Source organism: Cibotium barometz, chromosome 40 (assembly GCF_041138505.1).
Source record: "Cibotium barometz isolate CiBa-2024 chromosome 40, ASM4113850v1, whole genome shotgun sequence".
NCBI classification, from domain to species: Eukaryota; Viridiplantae; Streptophyta; class Polypodiopsida; order Cyatheales; family Cibotiaceae; genus Cibotium; species Cibotium barometz.
Window position 1 is genome coordinate 6,718,065 of NC_141085.1, and position 27,537 is coordinate 6,745,601.

Below are 27,537 nucleotides of genomic sequence, written 5' to 3' on the forward strand. Positions count from 1 at the left end.
TTTACAAGCTGATAACATAAGCTTTACAAGCTGATAACATAAGCTTTACAAGCTGATAACATAAGCTTTATAAGCTTATAAATCAAAGCTTAAAAAAAAACTTCAAGCTTCTACTTTCTCTCCTCATACATTTGATTTTTTATTTTTTATAAGAAGAAGCTCCAAAAAGATTGTTTAAAAAAAGGGAAAGGAAAGATTCAAAAGCTTTAAAATTTAAAAAAATTAACACACACAACCTTGCCAAGAGCTTGGACTACTACCAAAGGGGTTTTTCAAAAGTTGAATTTTGGAAACAAAGGCAAAGATCTCAAATGTAGATTTGGGCTACTTCAACAAATTAATCTCGAAGGCTTCAAATACCACTTACAGGATTTGTGACACTTGAAGTTGGGAGTTCTTGCTCCATGAAATTGGGACAACATACAACTTCAACAAACTCGAAGCAAGGACCATAAGTATTACTCTTCACATATTGTTTATTTGCTTATCTTAATTACTATTAAATTTTTTACAATTTTATTTTTCTCTCTCTATCCCTCATCATGTCAAAATCCACAACCTCCTTCTATTTTCGAGAACCTTCTATCTCTTCAAGCTCAATTAAATGAAGAACGAGCTAAGACAATAGAATTGGAAGGGTTACTCTCTAACAAGAAACGATCAAGAAGTGTTGAATTTGATTTTGACATTAGACATACCATCAAAGAAACTTTCCATGAGCAAGAGAAACAAAAAGGAAAGAAAATTAATCGTAAAGCTTTAAATTTTGATGATAAAAATGATGCAAAAATGGTGTTAGCATGGATTAGTAAACTTGATGATTATTTTTTTGGAGAAGAATTTTTTGAGAAAGATAAAGTCAAGTGTGTTGCAAACCAGTTGGTTGAAACTGCATCATTATGGTGCAATGCAATCAAGCAAGGACATGAAAGACCTAGGACTTGGAAAGAATTTCAAAATCTCATTAAAAAGAATTTCTTGCCACCTCAATATAAAGCAAGAGCACGTCAATATAAAGCAAGAGCACGTCAATAATGGGATATGCTTCATCAACTTGACAAAGAGACTGTACAAGTATATGTGGACAAATTTTGGAAGGTTCTCATTCAACTCCAAGCCATTAAATGAGGGTTTGGACTATAGTTGATAGATTTTTGTAAACATGCTTACTTTATTGCTTGCAAAAACACATTGATTGCTTATCAAGCTGCACATATTTTCATTAAATAAGTGATTGTACATCATGGTTTACCAAAGATTATTGTTTTAGATAGAGATAAAAAGTTTTGTAGTGATTTCTGGACTAGTTTGTTTAATAATCTTGGAACAAAACTTGATTTCTCTACTACTTTCCATCCTAAATCTAATAGACAAATTGAAGTAACAAATAGCACAATACTTGATTTACTTAGATCATGTGTCTCATCTTAGCAAAAGCAGTGAGATAAGTATTTACATATTTTATAATTTACATATAATAATTATCTTCATACTACTACTAAGAAAGCACCATTTGAGATAGTCTATGGTAAGCCTTTTCCTACTCCTACGACTAGACTTTCATATTTTTTTGTTAAAGACTTTGACCAAATCCATGAGCTAGTAAAATTAAATATTCAAAAAGATAAAGAGAAATACATGAAGTACGCAAATTGTAAATGCAAACATCTCATATTTAATGAAGGCGATTATGTGCTTCTTCGTATTGAGAAAAGGAGACTTAAATCTGTAGCGACCAACCTTGTAGTAAAGTTAGCTCCTAGATTTTATGGACTTTTCAAGATAACTGTAAAAATCTGTAGTAAAGTGCTAAAGGACTATGGGCCTTAGGTTAGGCATAGCCCAATGTGGAGGCCAAGGTATTTATAAGTGTGAAAAGGGACCAAAAGTATATAAGACAACTATGAGCCCAAGTTATAGATATCACTTTTATGACTTTTACTCAATATTAATCAAGTCTTGCTCATGTAACCTTTCATGGTGACCTTCACCCATGTTTAAACTTCCATGTAAATGATGTCTTGTGTCTTCTGACTCCACATTAATGAGTCTTCTCTTTTATCCCTTCTTTCATTGATGGAGTGACGTAGGGTTATGTACATGTAAACTCTGTATTTGCATCAAATACATAGAAATTTATATCGTTTCTACATTAAGCTGCAATCTACACTTGATCTTTTCCAAAACTACATTTGCTTTATCAAGACATCACTTCTGTGAGCTCGTTTTCTTAAACTTTCATAAGATTAACACTAATCTTAAAGATTAGTACTAGTCCACTTGATTAGGTTGTAAACAATCTAATCTAAAGATAATCTTCAGAATTCAGTGCTTTTTAATTGCAAACATTTCTTAGCATTCTAGTTGTTTCTTGTTATTTTAACTATTTCTTAATATTTTAATTATTTCTTGATATTTCAATTGTTTCTTGTAAAGAAATCAACAACAACTTTAAAGAGATGTAAAGAATGTGCAGGATTTTGACAAATATCACACACAACTGTGAATCTTTGAACTAATCTTGCTCTATGCACTTTTATATTCAATTCTACACTTATCTTGAAACAAATCTTCACTCTTCTTCAACTTTGTACTTGAATATTTAACTCTACACTTAAAACTGCACACCAAACTGTATTCTGTACACTTTCTTGAAACTGCACCAAGATTTTGCATAGAAACCTTCCTCTTGAAGTATTCCTTCAAGAACTCAAAAAATTAGCAATCTAGGGTTTTAATTTTGAAGAAACAAAGGCTCTAAGGATTAATATTTGAAAAAGTATGCTCAGTAAGCAAGGTAATGCAAGAAATCACTCAAAACTTGCTAGAAATTTATGTAAATCCTAATTTTAAAATTAAGAAAAATTCAAGAAATCAAGCTGTAAAGTGGATTAGGATTTTTGAAAATAATGAATGATTAATATAAATTTAAAATAATTAACACAAATTTGATTGCTAATCTTTTCAAATCAAGAAATTAGCAAATTTGAAAAACTGTGTAAAAACTAATTTCGAAAATGATTAAGGCTCAAATCAAGAAATTAGCAAATTTGAAAAACTGTGTAAAAACTAATTTTGAAAATGATTAAGGCTCAAATCACTCTCTAATCACAACACCAAGATTAAAACCAAGAGATAATTCATAAAATGGTTGAAACTCCTAAATTTGACAAGAAAATATAAGAAAACTCAGAATTTAAGATTTTTTAAAATTTTAGGGTTTCACTAATTTGAGATTAAGAAAACCTAAACTAGGATCAAAGATCGGGCTCTAATACCAATGCAACAAGGGAGAAAAGGGAGAGACTCGTTAATGTGGAGTCTAGAGATATGAGACGTCATTTACATGGAAGTCTAAACATGGGTGAAGGTCACCATGGAAGCTTGGGATATCATGGGGGAAAAAACCTCCTAGTGAGGGAAAAAGTGCCCTAGAAGTCCTAAGTGTGTTCACACACATCACTACCATATAATGCTACAAATCCCCCTTGGAGTGATGATGTGAACATGTACAGGGTATGGCCGATCAATCCTCAAATGGCAGTAAGCCCAAAGCTTTACAAAAAGCTTCAAACTTTTCACCAGGAAGAGCCTTCGTGAATAAATCTGCAATGTTATCATGTGTAGACACATAGACCAAGTTGATCTCTGTTGTAGAGAGCCTTTTCCTAACATAGTGCGAGCATGAAACACTGGGTTCCTCGCAACTGCTAATGCGCTCTGGCTATCAATGGAAATCATAGTTCTAGCCAACACCCAAATCAACCATAAGATGTCTAAGCCACAATCAACTGTAGCTATAAAAATTACCCTGTACTTAGCTTCACAGTTGGAAGTGGCCACTATAGGCTGCTTCTTGTTGAGCCATGATATACATGAATCACCAAGGTGAAAGTAAAACCCACTAGTGGACACTCGTGTGTCATAACATCCAGCCCAATCTGAATCACTAAAAGATGCAGCTGTGACTCACCCCCCTTTGGATAAAATAATCCAAAATATTGAGTGCCTTGTAAATAGCAAAAAACCCGCTTAACAGCATGCCAATGCTTCGTACCTAGGCTATGCATAAATCTGCTCAATTGTGAGACCGCATACTACATATCTAGCCTCGTGTTGCATACATAAAGAAGGGATCCAATAGCCTATTGATATAAACTAGCATCAAAAGAGTCTCCTACATCTTGAAGACTAAGTCGAGTACCTGTCTCCATAGGTGTAGCCATAGGTTTACAGTCTTCAAGATTAAACCTCTTCAATAGCTTCTATATATATTTAGACTGCAGCATAACAATGCCATCATTGTGCCCCAAATAGTAATGCAAGGGCCCCAAATCTGACATCTCAAATGATGACAGCCTTAAAGGCTAAAATCTGATCTATATTGGGTCCCGTGAGCAGCATGTCATCAACATATAGAACAATGACCAAAAATGTATTCTTACTCCTCTTCACATAGAGGGTACTCTCTGTTGGACTGTTTCAAAAATCATTGGCAACCAAGTATGCATGAATCTTCTCATACCATGCTCTAGGAGCCTGCTTAAGGCCATAAAGAGCCTTTTTCAACCTGCATACTTTAGACTCTTCTCCTTTCATAACAAAACCAAGAGGCTATGATACATACACCTCCTCATGTAAATCACCATTCAAGAATGCAGTCTTTTCTTAATGTCCAACTGATGTACATTCCACCCATGATGTGCTGGGAAAGCAATGAGACACCTAATGGTAGTCATACAAGATGTGGGTGCAAAGGTCTCATCATAATCAATGCCCTTTTGATGGGCATACCCCTTTGCAAACAAATCTAGCCTTGTAGCGATCAATGCTACCATCTGCTTTGCATTTTAACTTGTAAACCCACTTAGTACCAATGGCCTTCTTGCCATGAGGTAGATATGTCAAATACCAGGTATCATTCTTGAGTATAGAGTTATACTCATCCTGCATAGCATGCATCCAATGACCATCAGCATGTGCTTCCTCAAAGGAAACAGGCTCCTCCTCATTACATAAAGTAGAAATGAGAACATGATCCACATGAGAATAATTTGCATGATGAGAACCTGCACGATTTTTGCTAGGTGTAAAGGAGTTGCCAACTTGCTATCCTTCAATGTCTACACAAGCCATTTTGGCATATGCCTAGATTCATATTCTTAACATAATAATGGTCCATCAGACCGGAAATTCCATCTGAACAGTCCCCACAGAAAATTCAATTAAGCAAGTTTTCAATTTATCATCCCTTAATTATATCTAATGGGTCAAAGGTCAAACAACAGCAATCTGTCTGTACAACTGATCTTGTAGTGATTTGCTGAAGTCATAATCGTCTTCCAGTTACTAACATCATCCACTGGGATTTACTGAAGTCATAATCGTCTTCCACTTACTAACATCATCACTGGGATTTATTGAAGTCATAATCGTCTTCCAGTTACTAACATCATCACTGGGATTTGTCTCATTCATCCTCATTGTGGCTTTGTTTAACTTATCTGCTTTCAACCAGAATTCAGAAATCATCATCTTTCAATCAGAATCCAGATCAATTCATCAATTCTCAACCAGAATTTAAAAATCATATCAACCAGCATTCGAATTCATCCTTGGATAGCATTTTTTCTTATAACTTCAAGGTCTTAGATTTACTCATATATATTGTCAGTAAGAGCTGCACATATACCCACGGTATATATGGGTAGTCACGGTCCTTGGAGCTATACAGTAAATACCATCATATCTAGGCCTCAAGAAAGTTAGCGATTCCATATAATTGCGGTACTTCCATCTGAAGACCTGCTTTCCAATTTATGAATCTTCATTCTGAATATCAATTTATATGAATTTCATCACACCATTATAATCTTTTATTGGTACTTCATAAATTTTTGACATTTCTTGCTTCTTGGTTGATCCACTTTAGCCAATTAGCTCTGATACCAGCTAAAAGATCCCTGCCCCTTCTGTGTAACGAATTCAAGGGTGCTAGTAGCGGAAGTAAATATAATCACACAAGAAATATCTAGATGGACTCTCCATTGAAGATCAGCAAGATCAACCAACAAATCCACTTTAGCCAATTAGCTCTGATACCAGCTAAAAGATCCCTGCCCCTTCTGTGTAACGAATTCAAGGGTGCTAGCAGCGGAAGTAAATATAATCACACAAGAAATATCTAGATGGACTCTCCATTGAAGATCAGCAAGATCAACCAACAAATCCATATAAAAGAGTCATGGACTCATCCGTCGTTTAAGGACCAGCAAGGCCAATCAACCAGATCCATACTCGAGTTCATAAAACAACTCTAACTTCTTATTCCATTTTCTTCCTCGACGCATGCGTGGGTATCTTTAGTGACCAAAAGCCTGAGCATGGTATGGTCAGCACTCTCTAGGCTCCTTTCGCAGGTCACCTAACGCTTCACTCATAGGCTGCTTCCTTGGTCCCTCATCCACCGTACCGGAATCTCACCATTTAAATCGAACCAAGAGGCTGATCAAGACCTCGGCCGACCTTGCTACGCGAGACATTCTCCATTGACTCTCCGTCAGCTGTTGCAACTTTATGTCTTAGGTCTCCGTGACCTCATTCACAAGATGGTCAAAATGCTTCCCTAGCATTCTTGACATAAAACAGTCATTTAAAAATAGGTTTCATAAATACAGTTTCTAACGAACTCTCATCTTTCCACATTGTTCCACATCATTTCTCGTTATTCCACATTCTTCTACATCAATTCACATTGCTTATTCCGCATCCAGTCATATCTATTCCCATCATCCTTTATCCAGTCACATCATATTACATCTCATCACATCTATCCATATCACATCACATCACATCCATCCTCATCACATTGCTTATTCCACATCCAGTCATATCTATTTCCATCATCCTTCATCCAATCACATCATATTACATCTCATCACATCTATCCACATCATCACATCACATCACATCCATCCTCATCACATCTCATCCATTCACATCTACCCATATCCACATCACATCCATTCACATCACATCTCATCCATGCACATCTACCCATATCCACATCACATCCATTCACATCACATCCCATCCCATCCATTCACATCTACTCGGATCCACATCACATCCATTTACATCACATCTCATTCATTCACATCATCTATCCCGATCCACATCACATCACATCACACCTCATGCATTCACATCTACCTAGATCCACATCACATCACATCACATCTATCCACATCACATCACATCTATCCACATCATATCTCATCCATTCACATCTACCTAGAGCCACATCGCATCTCATCCATTCACATCTATCCAAGTCCACATCTCATCACATTCATCCACCTTACATCTCATCCATTCACATCTACCCGGATCCACATCACATCTATCCACATCACATCTCATCCATTCACATCTATCCAGGTCCACATCTCATCACATTCATCCACCTTACATCTCATCCATCCATTCACATTACATCACATCCATTCATCCACCTTACATCTCATCCATCCATTCACATTACATCTCATCCATCCATCCATCCATTCACATTACATCACATCCATTTATATTCATTCAGATCCACATCTCATCACATCATATCCATCCACATCACATCTCATCACATCCATTTACATCTATTCAGATCCTCATCACATCCACTCACATCTCCTCACATCGCATTCACATCTTATCACATCGCATTCACATCTTATCACATCGCATTCTTATATCCTCTTATCACATTCACATCTTATCTAATCACATCACATCCATTTACATCCCATCACATTCATTCAGCTCCACATCACATCTTATCACATCCACTTTTAGTACCGTATTCTACTTTCGATATCGATAGGACTTTTCTAAGTTTCTACCAATTGCTTGGCTTTGTTACAGGTACTTTTTCTTGATGGATATTTTCATATTCTTTCTTAAATTTTTCAAGTGAAATATATTCAATATTCTTCTTTGGAGTAAAAGATTCATGGGATTTACAAAAAATCAATTCTACCCATATTTCCCAATGAAATTAATAATGCTCAAACTTCCACTTTTGATAAATACTCATAATTTGAATTATGCCAAAAATTCCTCTTTTATCATTTAATTACTTGGATCTCAAATATCATGGGAATTTCTCTCTTTGCAAAAAAATAAATTTACCATACCCTGATGAGAGATCAAGGATCCTCATTATGAAACTGGGAATTATGGAAAAAGGGGTTTTGTGGAACCAATCTCAAACTGGGAATTTTACTTGTATATTGGAACCTCTGTTTTTCAATTAAAGGACTGTTTTATGCTAGAATGCTGGAGGAAGCATTTGGTATGTGTTTTACTAAGAGGAGGTTCGTTGGAACAACTGGTGGGGAGTCGTCAAGAGGGATGTCGCTCACTCACGGCAAAGGAGCCTGCTGAGGTCTTGACCAGCCTCAGTACGGTTAAAATGGTACGTTTCTGGTACGATGGGCGAGGACCGACGAAGCGGTCCCTGAGTGAAGTGCTAGGACACCTAAGGAGGATCCTAGAGGGTTCTGACCAGGCGATGCACGGGCTCGCGGTTGCTAGGACACCCATGTGTACGTCGAGGGAGATTCGGATGGACTAAAAGGAAAAATTTTTGTGAATCAAATTTTGATACTGGATCTCCTTGGTTGCCCTTTTCAGAATGGAAAAAGATCTTGTTTGACCATGTTTTGGACTAGAGAGAGAATTTATTCTAGAGGAAGGTAGAATATTTTTAGAATATTTTTGAGTAATATTATTCCTTAAGATATTCTAAGATGATCCCCTGAAATGGAATTTTGATCTGAATTTTCTAAGTTGCATTAGTTTTGGACGGTGGGTGAGCCAAGAGGACCCCTAATTCAAAGTTCTAAGCCTTGCAAATATTTTTTTAATTTAAAAATGTGATATCCTTATCCTATAAGGTGGATAATTAGGATATCCTTATCCAATAAGGTGGATAATTAGGATTAAAAGAAAAATAAAAAAATTTAGAATTATCCACAAGAAAATATTAAAGAAATACTCACACAAGGTGAAGATATTGCAGTCATGAGCTTCTGATATGTAAAGAAGACCTTTGGGGAGCCTTTTGACACCTCACAATAGTGGGATGCAAGCTTCTTTGAGGCGCCTAGAAGTCCCATCAAACCCTCAATTCTTATATTAAAAAATACTCTAAAAGCATTGGATATTTCATCTCTCCTCTTCCAAACTAGATCAAAAAGTAACTAAGCCAAATCTTGTCCAAATTGGCTCAAACTGAAGCTGGAAGCCTCTAGATCCTGGTTGGGCTTGGTTGGTGGCCTCACTCACCTATAAATAGAACTCCATTCCTTTGTATTTTCATCTTAGTGTATTTTCACTTAAGTGTAATTTTCATTTTAATGTATTTCCTTCATCCCTCTTCCTTGCCTCTCCATTTTGAAGCTTTGGTGCTTCACTAAACCATTCTATCTATTTTCATCTTAGTGTATTTTCACTTAAGTGTAATTTTCATTTTAATGTATTTCCTTCATCCCCCTTCCTTGCCTCTCCATTTTGAAGCTTTGGTGCTTCACTAAACCATTCTATCTTTCCCTAATCCTCTCCATGGTGGCCATGGGTCTCTCCTCTTGAATCTTAATCCTCTCCATGGTGGTCTAGCCTCTTCTCTTGATGGTGAACCCTCTCTTGAAGGCTATTCTCTTCCCTTGAAGCAAGCTTCCTTTCTTGAAGGCTACCTTTCTCTTGAAGGTTACCCTCTTGAAGGCTACCTTTCTCTTGAAGGTTACCCTCTTCTCTTGGTGGCCAAGCCTCTTCCTTGAGGGCTACACACCTCCTTTGCAAGATTTTATACTATCTTCTTCTCCTCCACATGCTTTGGAAGCATGGAGATGCATGATTATCTTCTCTAAATCTTGTTTTATGAATTAAGTAGATGTTAAATATCTTATTTAAGCATTAGGGATTCTCTTTTCTCTTCCATATGACTTGGAAGTCCTCTACTCCATGGTTCTCCTCCTAAACCATGTGGAGTTGGCTTATATGCTAATCTTTCATGTTTATGGTCATGATTTATGATTTATACTCATGTTTAAAGTAAAGATAATCTTTCTTTTTGATTATGTATGCATGAGGGATAACCCTCCTTCTTCTCTTCTCTTCCACATGCTTTGGAGGCATGCTACTCTCATGGTTATCTCTTTGAGAACCATGCTTTCTAAATAAGTATATGATTAATGATGAAGATGTTAATCCTCTTGCTTAATACTTGGTTTAAGGTTTATAATGATGTCTAGATTATGAACATGGGATTTATGTGGATGAGCTTTAACTAAGCTATCCCCTCTTCTAAAATTAGAATAGCCATGAAGATAGTGTCTAACCCATGCATGAGGATATCCATGTAGACTCATGGGTAGAATCAATTAATTTAAGTTAGCTCTTGACTATGAATAGAGGTATGTATTTTTATGTCCAAAAGTGGACTCATGAGTATATTTTTATGTTTATATCTATGCATGCTTATGCATAAGTAATTAGATGCTAAAAGAGGATGTTTGGTCACATTTGTATGTTTACATTGATGTATGTGTATGCATGAATCATATAGATGTTAAAAGAGGATGAATGGTCACATTTGCATGTTTACACTCATGGTATGTGTCCATGGATCATATAGATGCTAAAAGTGGATGTTTACTTACATTTCCATATACATATTTATGATATGTGTATGCACGAGTCATTAGATGCAAAAAGAATGATCTCTTAAGTTACATTTTCATGTTTATGTTTATGCATGCATATTTATAGATGTTAAAAGAGGAAGTTTTATCATATTTTATGCTTACTTTTATGCAAGTATATGCATACATAATTTAGATATTAAAAGAGAAAGTCTCATGATATTTTATGTTACGTTTAATTGATATTTATTCATTTCTTTGGAAAAGGAAATGAAAGAAACTCTTAGGATGGATATTAATTATTCATTTTTCAAGCTTCTTAAATATTAGGTTAAAAATTGAGAAATCGTTCGAAAAGCAGCCAAGTTATGACAAAATTTTCCTAGATGTAATTATCTTTGAAATAAGATGGTCGATGACCTAGTTCAATAAGTTAAGAGACGAGTACAAATAATGGATAAAGACCACTTAGTTGTTTGCAAGGTGAAGACTTGTGACGCATAAGAACCTTCCCTTGTTTAAAGAAAAGGGGAAAGAAATCATCCTAGTGAATATAATCAATCTCGAAGGTTAGATCCTCAAGCGAAAAGGCTTTCATGATGGGAAAGATCCCTAATAAGAAGTGAATTCAACATCTATGACTATAAATGAAGTCGTATAGAGAACCATCCTATAAACATTGGTCTTGAAGAAAGGATCAAGGATCAATGAAACAAGAAGGTGGTCATCCTCAGAATGGCCGAGAATCGTAGTGGGATAATGGCCGTGTTGTTATCCTCGCTGAAGGATGGAGAGAAGAATAGATTTTTATGAAGTTATGTGGATAAAAGGAAAGTTGCGGGATTATATTTAGATTTTCTTTCTATATTATAGGACTTGAATAAGTCCTCGTTTTAGGGGAAGGATTCACCGGCTGTGCATCGCTTTCGATGGGGAAAAAAGCGTTGATTCTGTGAACCAATTGCGAGTCTTATTCCATTGTCGAGTCTGACCATTGACCTTAGAATGAATGGGAACATAAGAAAGTTATTCAATTCTCAAGATCAGTTTGGAAAGGATTAAGTTGTCAAAATCAAAGGAAATGATTGTGGGAACTATCCCAAGGTTGTGATCAAGCTCAAAATGATGAAATTCAAATTTAAGAAATTATTTCGACGAATAGAAAGGAAAGATGATTGCAAGAAATGGATCGATGAATAGCCTCAAAAAAGACTGACCTTATCAGAAGACAAACATCGTGGTTAGATAAGCGTATACTTGATTTGCTTGCTTAGAATTCTGTTTTACACCAAGATCGCCGGTGGGCATTTGGTTATGTTTCAAAGGTGGAGGAAGTGATGTTGAAATAACAAAGGGCCGAAGAGAGTTGGAAATGAGAAACAACTTGATATGAGGAATGGAACTCCCCCTGGCGGATCATTCAGAGAGTATCCAAAATAGTGATCATTGAATAAGAGGTAACTCCCCCTGACGGATCGTTAAGAGAGTACCCGAAGAGTAAAAATTGGTATGAAATCAAGAATATGGGATGACTCACCCTGGCGGATTGTTAAGAGAGCATCCAAAGAGAAATGAGGATTGTTAAGAGAGCATCCAAAGAGAAATGAGGATTGAAGGATAGCTCCCCCCTTGGCGGATCATTAAGAGAGCTACTTGAAGGGATAAGTAACATAAGAGTCAAGAATGAAGAAAAGAATTCATTATCAACTCAGAATTGAAGGTTCACAGATGATCAGGCAATAGAGAAGATAAAGGTTCAGTTATGTTTGGATAGATTAATTGAATAAATACTATTTAATTTTAAGGTATGACTGTTTTCTATGTATGTGGTGGTCCTCAATCTATGTCAACGATGGGGCTCAGAGGGAAGACCTCTCTCTAAGTACCCAGACACAAACCCAATTGAATACTTTGGATTATAATTTAAACTGGAAAGCGGGTGGCAAGGTGGACCTGAGTAGTTCAGGTGCTTTCCAACATTAAGACTAGAAATTGTTAAGCTAGATAAAGATAGATGTAATAAGTCAGACCTTAGAGAATTTCTGAAAAAAACTCTTAATTTATGGTCTTTATACTCGAGGGGTAAGCTGTCGGCATGAGCGCGAGAAAGCCACAGATATATCTTTTACTCGTCGTGATGAGAAGTATGAAAGAGATATTCTCAGAAGGAGTCGTATTGTTGCCATATATATAGGCAGTGATGTGTGTGAACACACTTAGGATCGCCGGGGCACTTTTTCCCTCTTTAGGAGGTTTTTTCCCCCGGCTTGTATATACGCCCATCCTTCTAGGGCTAACTTATCTTTTGTACATTGACACAATCTAATACACTTTGTGTTGTGTGTATTCTTGTTTCTTCTTCTACAAGCTTTGTGTGCTTTCCTGCAACCCTAATTCTAACACGTATATACTGATAAAGTTTTAGATGATTTGGGAAAGTGTTGGTCAAATAGACATTAAGATGTTGAAAATACGTGGAGGAATCGCCTACGTCTTTCGGTGAGAAAAATTTTCCAGGTACGGTTTCAGGATGAGCCAAGGGACTAGTCTCCAGACATTTGTGGGGGGCAAGGCCCTGAGTGAGACACTCTGCCCTACATAGTTGCTATTTTGCTACTAGCATTCCAAACCATAGAGTGTAGGGATCTCATAGGTGGAGGAGAATACAATGAGAAATTAGTGGCCAGTGTTGCATCATGCAAGGAAGGAGGAACTAGCCAACACCAATGAACGAGGAGGGTCTACATGGAAGTATCTAGCCAATGAGAGAAGAGACAAGCCGGAGAGGAGATGATGTCGCTAGCCTCAGTGGAAAGCAGACGACGATGAAAAATTTTTGTGGCCAGTGCCCATCTTGTAAGGAGAGCTCCGGCCCCAATACTGAATGTGCACAAGGGGCCAACAATTCCTGGGCCAGCCACAAAGAAGGGGGGTGGTCACAGTAGATTGCTGGCTTCCTCGTTTATATATATATATATATATATATATATATATATATATATATATATATATATATATATATATATATATATATATATATATATATCAATAAGCCATGAATTTAGGTAATTTGCATGCGGAAAGCCACGAATTTAGGTATTTTACATCCTTCCTCCCTTTACGAAATCGAGATGAACTCATCTAAAAAATAGGTAGAAAAAATCTTGATACAACTTAGACTTATCTTTTGAGGTAGTGTCTTTTGTTCAAAATTCTTTCCACTAAACTAGATGTTCCCTAATGACTTTGTTTCTGAGAGTCCTTTCTTTAGAGCTAAGGATTTTAATTGGTTGAGTTTCTAAAGTGCTCTGGAATGGCATAACAATTTGCTCAACATCAACTTTCTTGGCATCTTTACTCCTTCAACCTTGTTCCTCTAACAAGTTGGGCATTGTGTGACATACTCAAGTACATCATTCTTGAATCCCATCAAAAGAAACTACTTTGTAGAACATTCAAAATCATTAGGTCCACCCAACCACCCACTTCCTAGTGACTAGAACCGTTCATCTACTATGAGGTTTACCTAAATTACTAGGCACATTGTTTCACTGATGCAACCTACACAAGAAAACCTACACAAGAAACAAATTCATTTTATCCTTGTGCACAGGTTCCTTTATCCCTTAATGAATACATTATTTTCTAATCAAGTCAACCTACACAACAAAGAAATTCATCATAAAAACAATTGTAATTTCAAACCCTCACAAGATCCTGAGTTTCATCCATGTCCAATCCCTCAGCTCACCAAGTCACAAAACAATCTAAAGCTTATAACTATCATGGCAAAAAATCACTCACATAGTAGAATGAGAAGTGTCCCCTTCATTGTCTTCTTTCTATGGAAGGCCGTTCTAGCTTAGGCTTGTAACTACTATAAAGAACCCTTGCCCCATCCCGTGGTGGGTTACCCAATGAAGATGGTTGCCCCGATCTTTATTCCAAGTATTTCTAGAGTCGGTTGCCCGGAGTTGGAGTACCTGGTTGCCCCACACCAATCACGAAACAGATCACATCGGAATGGTTTGCCCAAGAGAACACGTCTCTTGGTTAATAAATAAAGCAATTTAAAATAGACCTACATACTCATCAGAGTCTTTTATTTCCATTGCCATTTGTAGGGCAATACATGAAACCAAAAATTACATACATAAGATCCTACATTTACTTCTCTAATATATGATGAAAGACCCCTGCCCCCTCTGTGCATCGAATTCTGGGGTGCTAGCAATGGAAGTAGCACTTCTTGCATAGGACAGAGTCTCCACTCCGGGCCTCGCCCACAAATATCTAGATAAGAGACTAATCTCTCCTTAATCTACAAGATAGTCAAAAGGCTTCCTAGCATTCTTCACATAAAACAATCTTTTAAAAATAGGTTTTGTAAATACAGTTTCCAACGAACTCTCATCTTTCCACATCATTTCTTGTTATTCCACATTCTTCTTCTCATCAATTGACATCGCTTATTCCTCATCCATTCATATCTATTCCCATCGTCCTTCATCCATTCTCATCTATTCACATCATATTACATCTCATCACATCACATCATATTACATCTCATCCATTCATATCTATTCCCATCGTCCTTCATCCATTCTCATCTATTCACATCATATTACATCTCATCACATCACATCCATCCACATCACATCACATCTATTTAAATCACATCATATTACATCTCATCACATCACATCCATCCACATCCATCCACATCACATCACATCTATTTAAATCACATCCATTTAAAACCACATCACATCTCATCACATCCATTCACATAACATCACATCCATTCACATAACATCACATCCATTTACATCCATTCAGATCCACATCACATCTCATCACATCCATTTACATCCATTCAGATCCACATAACATCTCATCACATCCATTTACATTCATTTAGATCCTCATCACATCCATCCACATCACATCTCATCACATCCATCCACATCCCATCCCATCCCATCCATTCACATCACATCTCATCTCATCCATCACATCACATCACATCCATTTACATCTATTCTAGATCCACATGACATCACATGACATCTATTTACATCTATTCAGATCCTCACCACATCACATTATATCCATTTACATCTATTTAGATCCACATCACATCTATTTACATTTATTCAGATCCACATCACATCTATTTACATCTATTCAGATCCACATCACATCACATCTTTTTTTTTTTGTACGGTTACTCTACTTTCGATACTGATAGAACTTTTCTAAGTTTCTACCAATTGCTTAGCTTAGTTAAAAGGCAACTATTTCTTAGTCCCATTAAATCTAAGTATCAGAGTGTTGTTGAAGGTTTAAAAAGGAAAAATGAACCTTATCAGAATTTTATAGTAAAAACTCAGAAAGAGCATTCATGTATTGTGTTTTCATTCCTTAAGCTTCATTAACGAAGGCTAAATCTAAATTTCCGTTTACGTATTGGATCCTTGATCCTCTCAGGGATTCTAGATTCCCTTTCATGATTAAGAATTATCCAAGTTTTCTCGATGGATATTTTCACATTCTTTCTCAAATTTCTCAAAATAAGATATATTTAATATTCTTCTTTTTGAATAAAAGATTCATGGGATTTACAAAATCAATTCTACCCATATTTCTTAATAAAAATGATAATACTCAGAATTTCACTTTTGATAAATACTCATATTTTAAATTATGCCAAAAATTCCTCTTTTAACATTTAATTGTTTGGATCTCGAATATCATGGGAATTCCTCTTTTTACATCAAAATTCTTATGCATAAAAATAAATTTATAAAAAATTTTCTCTTTTCTCTTAATTAAATATTTATGCATAAATACTTAAAAAGTATTTTTCATGAATATGATAAAAATCATTCTTTTTGCATAAAATATCTAATCCTAGAATATGATAGGAATTCCTCTTTTTACTTTAATCAAAATATGCATAAGATTTATCTTTTTTTTGGGAAAAATTTTACCATAGCTTCGCTGCACTTACTGATAATATTCAGTTTTCTATTTGAATTGAAAACTTGTTAAGAAAATTTGATAAATTATGCATACCTAGCATAATTATAGCCATAATTATAAGCATAATTATGATTATTTATCTTAATTAAACTAAAATAACCATTCCTCATTTCTAAAATTGTTGGTATAATCCTCTTTCAATTTAGAATGAGTTAATGTGATTTTTCCTACTCATAATCAAGCTAAAAAGAATTAACCATCATTTTTACTAAATTAAAAATCATGAAAATATCTAATCTCATTCTCTAGCTCATCAAGCTTAGAGTTTGGATTGAAACAAAGAGATTATTATTGAAAATCATCCTTTTACTAAGGATCTAGCCATAAAGATGATTAATCTTTTCAAGAGAGATTTTCTTAAAGAAAATATTATAATTAAGCATAAATATTAACATAAATCTAATTAGACATTATGAATCTTTGAGAAAGCTTGATTTGAAGAAAAAAATTACTTTGAAAGCTTCTCAATCTTAAGAGGGGTTGAGAAGAAGAAAATCATTGAGATAATTGAAAAAAAATCATTAAAATAGGATTACCTTTGAATTTGGCTTGATTCTTTGGCTAGAAGTGAAACCCCAAGCAAGTCCTTGCCCACCAAGAGAGAGAGAGAAATATCCAAGAGAGGTTGGAGGAGAGAGAAGCTCCAAAGCTCCCAAGAGAAGAGGCAAAATAAGGGATAATAAAAATATACTAATTTAAGGTAATACTGGCATAGTATAGCTTAGAGATAAAAATACAAAGGAATGAGGGTCTTTTTATAGGTGAGGGAGGCCGCTAACCAAGTACAACTAGGTTCTAGAGCCTTCAGCTTCAGTTTGACCCAATTGGACAAGATTTGGATCAGTTTGGCTCCCTTTTTGATCCAGTTTACTCCAGGAGAGAGGAGAGATAAAAATATCACATTTTTTTAAATTAAAAAACCTAAACAATCATGAAGAAAAAGGTGCCTATCTCAAGAGTCTCCCTCTCCTTACCAAGGTGTCAAAAATGCATCATTTCCCCAAAATATCTTTTTTTTAAAAAACTAATATACCTTAGTTTTTAACTAATAAACCTTGTACTCAATCAACTCTTCATCTTATGTGAGCATTTACTCATTTTTGGGTATTTTCTTTTATTCTTTGCATTTATCTCATCCCAACACTTGGATTAATCCTATTGGCCCATTGGAACCTTAATTGGACCATAATCTAAAAATTTCCAAAAATGTGGATCCTTAGGCTAAGGTCCCTTATACACATTTTCAATTAATTCCTAATGCACATTGGAAAGTTCATTTTGAACTTCTATTTCAAGGGAATCTATTTTAGACATTAGGAGAATTTTTGTATCCAAAGATATCTCAATTTTGAAAAATTCTTGTTAAGTTCCTTATTCCATATTAACCAAGACGCTCACGTGACAAGACCACTTTATTTTTAATTTGAATCCAACTTTAGATCCAATTGATTCTGGGGTTTCTTAAAGTCTGGTCAACCCTCACAGAATGTAAGATTCCTCGCTCTAGTTTTTGAGGTGTAAAGGTGTAAGAACCTCCCCTTATGTTCTTATAATCATTCCCCTCTTTGAAATGGAAGAAAGATCTTGTTTTACCCTGTTTTGACTTAGAGAGAGAAAATATCTAGAGAGAGATAATTCAAAATTGAGATATCTTGGATACAGAAATTCTCCTAGTGTCTAAAATAGATTCCCCTGAAACAAAAGTTCAAAATGAACTTTCCAATGTGCATTAGGAATTAATTGAAAATGGTATAAGGGACCTTAGCCTAAGGCTCTACATTCTCAGAAATTTTTGGATTATAGTCCAATTAAGGTTCCAATGGGCCAATTGGATTAATCCAAGTGTTGGGAATAAAAGAAAATACCCAAAAATGAGTAAATGCTCACATAAGATGAAGACTTGACTAAGTACAAGGTTTATTAGTTAAAAATTAAGAGATATTACTAAAAAAAGAGATATTTTGGAGAAATGATGCATTTTTGACACCTTGGTAAGGAGAGGGGGAATCTTGAGGTAGGTTCCTTTTTCACATGTGTAGAAGGGTTTTTTAATTTAAAAGAATGTGATATTTTTATCTCTCCTCTCTCCTAAATCAAACTAAATAAAAAAGGGAGCCAAACTGGTCCAAATCTTGTTCAAATTGAGTCAAATTGAACATAGAAAATTCTAGAACCCAATTGGACTTGGTTAGTGGCCTCCCTCACCTATAAATAGACCCTCATTCCTTTGTATTTTTATATGGGAGCCAGTATTATCTTAAAATAATCATATTTCTATTATCCCTTAAATTTTCCTCTCTTGGGAGCTTGGAGCTTCTCTCTCTCCCCAACAACTCTTGAAGTTGCTCTTCTCCTTTTGGTGGACCAATTGATTGAATGGGGGCTTCACTGCTAACAAAGAATCAAGCCAAACTTGGAGGTAAAATTGATTTATATGGTTTTTTCAAATTATCTCAATGACTTCCTTCTTCTCAACCCCTCTCAAGCTTGAGAAGCTTTCAAAATGATTGTTTTAATTAAAATCAAGCTTTCCCTAAGAGTCTTAATGTAGAAAGTTAATCTTTATACTTATTTATAATGCTTTCTTTAAGTAAATCTCTCTCTAAAAAAGAATAGTCATCCCTATGGCTAATTCTTTAACAAAAGAATGTTTCTCAAAGATGATCTCTTATTTCAAAGCTAAGCTCTAGGCTTGATAAGCTAGAGATTAAGAAAATGATATTTTCATGATTTTGTGCTATTAAAATAATGGTTATTTCTTTTAGATTATTTATGATGAGTAATTAAAAACTACTTTAATTCATTCTAAATGAGAAATGGATTATCCTAACAAATTGAAAAAAGAGGAATGTTGAAATTAGCTTAATCAAAAGTGATAATCATAGTTATGTTTATAATTATGGTTAAAATAATGATTTGAATATATAGTTTGATTTTAAGCATAAAAGAAGAACTACTATCATATTTTCATTACAAGCTTTTATTCTTTCAGGAAAAATTGGGAATTATCAGTAATAGCAACGAATCTATGGTAAAATTTTTAAAAAATAATACATATCTTATTTTTATGCATAATGCTAAAAGAGGACTTCCTACCATATCCTAGGATTAGACATCCTATGCAAAAAGAATAATTTTCATCATATTCATGGGAAATAATTTTTAGTATTTATACATAAATATTTAATTAAGAGAAAAGATGAATTTTTGGTAAATTTATTTTTATGCAAAAAGAGGAATTCCCATGAGATTCGAGATCCAAACAATTAAATGTTAAAAGAGAATTTTTGGCATGATTCAAATTATGAGTATTTATCAAAAGTGAAAATTTGAGTATTATTATTTTTAATGAGAAATATGGGTAGAATTGATTTTTGTAAATCCCATGAATCTTTTATTCAAAAAGAAGAATATTGAATATATCTTAATTGAGAAATTTGAGAAAGAATGTGAAAATATCCATCGAGAAAACTTGGATAATTCTTATTCAAAAAAGGGAATCTGGAATCCCTGGGAGGATCGAGGATCCAATGAGTAAATGGAAGTTTAGAATTAGTTCTCACATTAATGAAGCTTAAGGAATGAAAATACAATACGTAAATCCTCTTTCTGTTACTATAAAGTTTTGATAATGTTTATTTTTCCTTTTTAAACCTTCAGCAACACTCTGATACTTAGATTTAATGGGATTGAGAAAAAAAGTACCTCTAACTAAGCCAAGCAATTGACAGAAACTTAGAAAAGTCCTATCAGTATCGAAAGTAGAGAAACTGTACTAAAAGTGGATAGATGTGAATGTGAATGAATGGATGGATGTGGATAGATGTGGATGGGATATAACGTGGATGGAATGAATGTGATGTAATGTGGATGGAATGAATATGATGTGGATGGAATGAGTGTGATATGATGTGGATGGATGTGAACGAGATGTGATAAGATGAGAATGGATGTTGCAAGAGAAGAATGGATGTGATAAGATGAGAATGGATGTGACGAGATATGAATGAATGCGATGTGATGTAAATGGATGTGAATGCAATGTGGATGGATGTGAATGTGATGAGATGTGGATGTGGATGGATGTAAATGGATGGATGTAAATGGATGTGAATGTGATGAGATGTGGATGTGGATGGATGTGAGTGTGATGTGATGGATGGATGTGATGAGATGTGAGTGGATGAGAATGAGAGGTGCTATGACGTGGATGAATGTGTTGTGGTGAGATGTGGATCTGAATGAATGTAAAAGGATGTGATGAAATGTGGATCTGAATGAATGTAAAAGGATGTGATGAGATGTGAATGGATGTGATGTGATGTGAATGGATGCGATGAGATGTGAATGGATGAGATGAGATTTGAATGGATTCGATGAGATGTGAATGGATGTGATGATATGTGAATGGATGAATGTGATGTGATGTGGATCTGGGTAGATGTGAATGGATGAGATGTGATGTGGATATGTTGTGACATGGATAGATGTGATGTGGACTTGGATAGATGTGAATAGATAAGATGTGATGTGGATGGATGTGACATGATGTGATGTGGATGGATGTGACATGATGTGACGAGGATGGATGTGACATGATGTGGATGGATGTGACATGATGTGATGAGGATAGATGTGATGAGATGTAATATGATGTGATTGGATGAAGGACGATGGGAATACATATGACTGGATGTGGAATAAGCAATGTGAATTGATGTAGAAGAATGTGGAATAATGAGAAATGATGTGGAACAATGTGGAAAGATGAGAGTTCGTTAGAAACTGTATTTATGAAACCTATTTTTAAATGACTGTTTTATGTCAAGAATGCTGGGGAAGCATTTTGACCATCTTGTGAATGAGGTCGTGAGACCTAAGTGATAAAGTTGCAGACGGAGAGTCGATGGAGGATGTCTCGCGTGGCAAGGTCTCGGCCGAGGTCTTAACCAACCTCGGTTCGATTTAAATGGTGAGCGTCCGGTATGGTGGATGAGGGACCAAGGAAGCAGCCTATGAGTGAAGCACTAGGTGACCTGCAAAGGAGCCTAGAGGGTGCTAACCATACGGTGCTCGGGCTTTGGGTCACCGAAGGTACCCATGCGTGCGTCGGGGAAGAAAATGGAGCAAGGAGTTAGAGTTGTTTTCTGAACTCGGGCATGGATCTGGTTGATTGGCCTTGCTGGTCCTCAACAGATGAGTCCACTGCTCTTTTATATGGATCTGTTGGTTGATCTTGCAGATCTTCAATGAAGAGTCCATTTGGATTTTTCTTATGTGATTATATATTTCCGGGTACTATGAGCTAGGAACTATTAAAAAGGCCCCTGAGTGAACATGTGGTGAGCGTTCTGGTTACCAAAATGATGCCATAGGTACACCGACGAAGGAATGATTGGAAATTAGAATTCAAGCTAGATATTTTGGAGGATTATGAGTGATCAGTGATACTATGGTTTCACTAAAAGATTGTTTTAAAGATAACTGAATCTGTGAAACAAGCAATTTCATATTGGGTGTGTAAGTGGTGTCACTATCTTGAAGTTTGCTTGAAGCACCGGTTAGGGAGCATGGGAACTCTTTTCCGTGGTACTCGGGGCAAAACATAACCAAATTTCTAAATGGATCCTATCACTACAGTTGTTGGGCGATTGGCTAACCCGTGGGATTGGATGGGGTTAGGCTGGACTAATGGATCCCTAAAATGAGACTCAATTCTATTATATTACAATAGTTGAAGTAAAATCCCGGATAACCCTTGTTCTATGGAAAAGAATCAACGGCTATGCCTCTTGATGAGGAAAAAAGCGTTGGTCTCTATGATCGAAGTGCAAGTCTCTTCCTTGATCTGACCATGTGACTTATAGGTTCAATCGGATCAGTGTGGTTAGTTAAGGCTCTTGACTACGTTAGAATAATTTTTTTCTGGTGGAATCGCCTATGTCTGCTGGGGGAGGGAAGTTTTTTCGGATGCGGTTTTGGAAGAACCGAGGGATTAGACTCTTGTCCGGATATCTATCAGGCGAGGCCCCGAGTGAGAATAATTTTTTTCTGGTGGAATCGCCTATGTCTGCTGGGGGAGGGAAGTTTTTTCGGATGCAGTTTTGGAAGAACCGAGGGATTAGACTCTTGTCCGGATATCTATCAGGCGAGGCCCCGAGTGAGAGGCTCTGCCTTGCACAATAAGTGCTACTTTGGCTTCTAGCACCCCAGAATTCATTGCGCTGAGGGGGGCAGGGATCTTTCATAGAATCTTGGGATAAAGATCCCTTCTACAAGAAGAACATAGAGAACTCTTTATCAGAGAATATTTCATTCATATTTTTAACACAATAATGGTCCATTAGACCGGAAATTACATCTAAACATTTCCTCAGGAATTTCAATTATGCAAGTTCTCAATTTGTCATTCCTTAATTAGGTCCACTTGGTTGTCAAAGGTCAAACAGCAACAATTTGTCAGCACAATCTACTAATCTCATAGTGATATGCTTCCAGTTACTAACATCATCACTGGGATTCTCTCCTTTCATCCTCATTGTGGCCTTATTCAACTTCTCTACTTTCAACCAGAATTCAGAAATCATCATCCTTCAATCAGAATCCAAATCAATTCATCAATTCTCAATCAAAATTCTAAAATCATATCAATCAGCATTTGAATTCATAACTGGGTAGCATTTTTGCTTATAACTTCAAGGTCTTAGATTTTCTCGTATATATTGTCAGTAAAGAACTGCAGTTATACCCACGGTATATACGGGTAGTCACGGTCTTTAGAGCTATAAGGTAAATACCATCATATCTAGGCCTCAAGCAAGTCGGGGATTCCACACAATTGCGGTACTTCCATTTGAAGACCCAACTCCGAATTTATGAATCTTCATTTTGAATATCAATTTGTATGAATTACACAATTACAATCTTTTACTGGTAACTCATAAATTTTTGACATTTCTTGCTTCTGGGTTGATAAACTTTAGCCAATTCACTTTGATACCAGCTGAAAGATCCCTACCCCCTCTGCGTATTGAATTCTGGGGTGCTAGAATTGGAAGTAGCACTTCTTGCGTAGGACAGAGTCTCCCACTTAGGGACTCGCCCACACAAATATTTGGACAAGAGACTCATCTCTCGGTTCTTTCAAAATCAAACCCGGAAAAACTTCCCTCGTGCAGAAGGCATAGGCAATTCCTCCAGGAAAAATTATTCTAACGTAGTCAAGAGCCTTAAATTACCCTATTTTAGTCCGACCAAACCCGCAGGTTACATGGCTGGGTCAAAAAGGAACTTGCACTTGGATCATTAGAGACCAACGTTTTTTCCTCGTTAAGAGGCATAGCCGTTGATTCTTTTCCATAGAACAAGGATTATCTGTGATTTACTTTAACTATCGTAACTTAATAGAATTTAGTCTTATTTTAGGGATCCATCAATCTAGCCTAGCCCCATTTTACAAATTTGGTTATGTTTTGCCCCGCGTACCAGGGAAAGGAGGTCCCAGGACCCCTAGCCAGCATTTCAAGCAAAGTTCAAGGTAGTCACATGACTTATACACCCAATATAAAATTGTCTTTTTCACAGATTATTCGGTTGTCTTTAAAACAATCTTTTAATGAAACTATAGTATCACTGATCATAATCCTCCAAAATATCTAGCTTGAAGTCCAATTTCCAATCATTTCTTCATCGGTATACCTATGGCATCATTGGCAACCAGAATTCTCACCACCTACTCACTCAGGGGCCTTTTCATCCTAGCTCATAGTACCTAGGAATATAATCATATAAAAATCGAGATGGGCTCTCCATTTAAGATTAACTAGATCAATCAACAAGATCCATATAAAAGGGTCATGAACTCATCCGTTTGGAGACCAGCAAGGTTAATCAACCAGATCCATATCTGAATTTAGAAAACAACTCCAACTCATTTTTCTTCCTCAACGCACGTGTGGGTATCTTCGACGACCTAGCGCCCGAGCACCGTATGGTCAGCACCCTCTAGGCTCCTTCTTCGTAGGTCACCTTGCGCTTCACTCATAGGCCGCTTCCTTGGTCCCTCATCCACGATATCGGAAGCTCACCATTTTAATTGCGAATCTAGGGCTGGTCAAGACCTCGACCGACCTTGCCACGCGAGACGTTCTTCATTGACTCTTCGTCTCAGCTAGTTGCAACCCTATCACTTAGGTCCTCACGACCTTAATCTACAAGATAGTCAAAATGCTTCCCAGCATTCTTGACATAAAACAATCTTTTAAAGACAGGTTTCGAAAAATACAGTTTCTTTCCACATCATTTCTTGTTATTCCACATTCTTCTTCATCAATTCACATCGCTTATTCCTCATCCATTCATATCTATTCCCATCGTCCTTTATCCATTCTCATCCATTCACATCATATTACATCTCATCACATCTATCCACATCACATCACATCCATCCGCATCACATCACATCTATTTACATCACATCACATCACATCAAATTACATCTCATCACATCTATCCACATCACATCACATCCATCCACATCACATCACATCACATCATATCCCATCCATCCACATCACATCTCATCACATCACATCCATCCACATCACATCTCATCACATCCATCCACATCCACATCACGTCCCATCCATTCACATCCCATCCATTCACATTACATCCATCACATCACATCACATCCATTTACATCTATTGAGATCCACATCACATCCATTTACATCTATTTAGATCCACATCACATCACATCTTTTTTTTTTGTACGGTTACTCTACTTTCGATACTGATAGAACTTTTCTAAGTTTCTACCAATTGCTTAGCTTAGTTAAAAGGCAACTATTTCTCGGTCCCATTAAATCTAAGTATCAGAGTGTTGTTGAAGGTTTAAAAAGGAAAAATGAACCTTATCAGAATTTTATAGTAAAAACTCAAAAAGAGCATTTACGTATTGTGTTTTCATTCCTTAAGCTTCATTAATGAAGGCTTAATCTAAATTTTTGTGTTTACTTATTGGATCCTTGATCCTCTCAGGGATTCTAGATTCCCTTTCTTGAGATTAAGAACGATCCAAGTTTTCTCAATGGATATTTTCACATTCTTTCTCAAATTTCTCTATTCAATATTCTTCTTTTTGAATAAAAGATTCATGGGATTTACAAAATCAATTCTACCCATATTTCTTAATAAAAATGATAATACTCAGAATTCCACTTTTGATAAATACTCATATTTTAAATTATGCCAAAAATTCCTCTTTTAACATTTAATTGTTTGGATCTCGAATATCATGGGAACTCCTCTTTTTATATCAAAATTCTTATGCATAAAAATAGAATTATAAAAAATTTATCTTTTCTCTGAATTAAATATTTATGCATAAATACTTAAAAAGTATTTTTCATGAATATGATAAAAATCATTCTTTTTGCATAAAATATCTAATCCTAGAAAATGATAGGAATTCCTCTTTTTACTTTAATCAAAATATGTATAAATTTAAGATTTATCTTTTTTTTGGAAAATTTTAACATAGCTTCGCTGCACTTATTGATAATATTCAATTTTCCATTTGAATTGAAAACTTGTAAAGAAAATATGATAGAAACTCCTCTTTTAGACTTAGAATTAAATTATGCATACCTAGCATAATTATGCTTATAATTATAGCCATAATTATAAGCATAATCATGATTATTTATCTTAATTAAACTAAAATAACCATTCCTCATTTCTAAAATTGTTGGTATAATCCTCGTTCAATTTAGAATGAGGTAATGTGATTTTTCCTACTCATAATCAAGCTAAAAAGAATTAACCATCATTTTTACTAAATTAAAAATCATGAAAATATCTAATCTCATTCTCTGGCTCATCAAGCTTAGAGTTTGGATTGAAACAAAAAGATTATTATTTAAAATCATCCTTTTACTAAGGATCTAGCCATAAAGATGATTAATCTTTTCAAGAGAGAGATTTTCTTAAAGAAAACATTATAATTAAGCATAAAGATTAACATAAATCTAATTAGACATTACGAATCTTTGAGAAAGCTTGATTTGAAGAAAAACCATTCCTTTGAAAGCTTCTCAAGCTTGAGAGGGGTTGAGAAGAAGAAAATCATTGAGATAATTGAAAAAAAATCATTACAATAGATAACCTTTGAATTTAGCTTGATTCTCTGGGTAGAAGTGAAACCCCAAGCAAGTCCTTGCCCACCAAGAGAGAGAGAGCAATCTCCAAGAGAGGTTGGAGGCGAGAGAAGCTCCAAATCTCCCAAGAGAAGAGGCAAAATAAGGGATAATAGAAATATGCTAATTTTAAGGATAATACTGGCATGGTATAGATCAGAGATGAAAATACAAAGGAATGAGGGTCTATTTATAGGTGAGGGAGCCCACTCACCAAGTCCATCTGGGTTCTAGAGCCTTCCAGCTTTAGTTTGACCCAATATGGGGACAAGATTTGGATCAGTTTGGCTCCCTTTTTGATCCAGTTTGCTCCAAGAGAGAGGAGAGATAAAAATATCACATTTTTTTGAATTAAAAAACCCAAACAATCATGAAGAAAAAGGTGCCTACCTCAAGAGTCTCCCTCTCCTTACCAAGGTGTCAAAAATGCATCATTTCTCCAAAATATCTTTTTTTTAAAACTAATATACCTTAGTTTTTAACTAATAAACCTTGTACTCAATCAACTCTTCATCTTATGTGAGCATTTACTCATTTTTGGGTATTTTCTTTTATTCTTTGCATTGATCTCATCCCAACACTTGGATTAA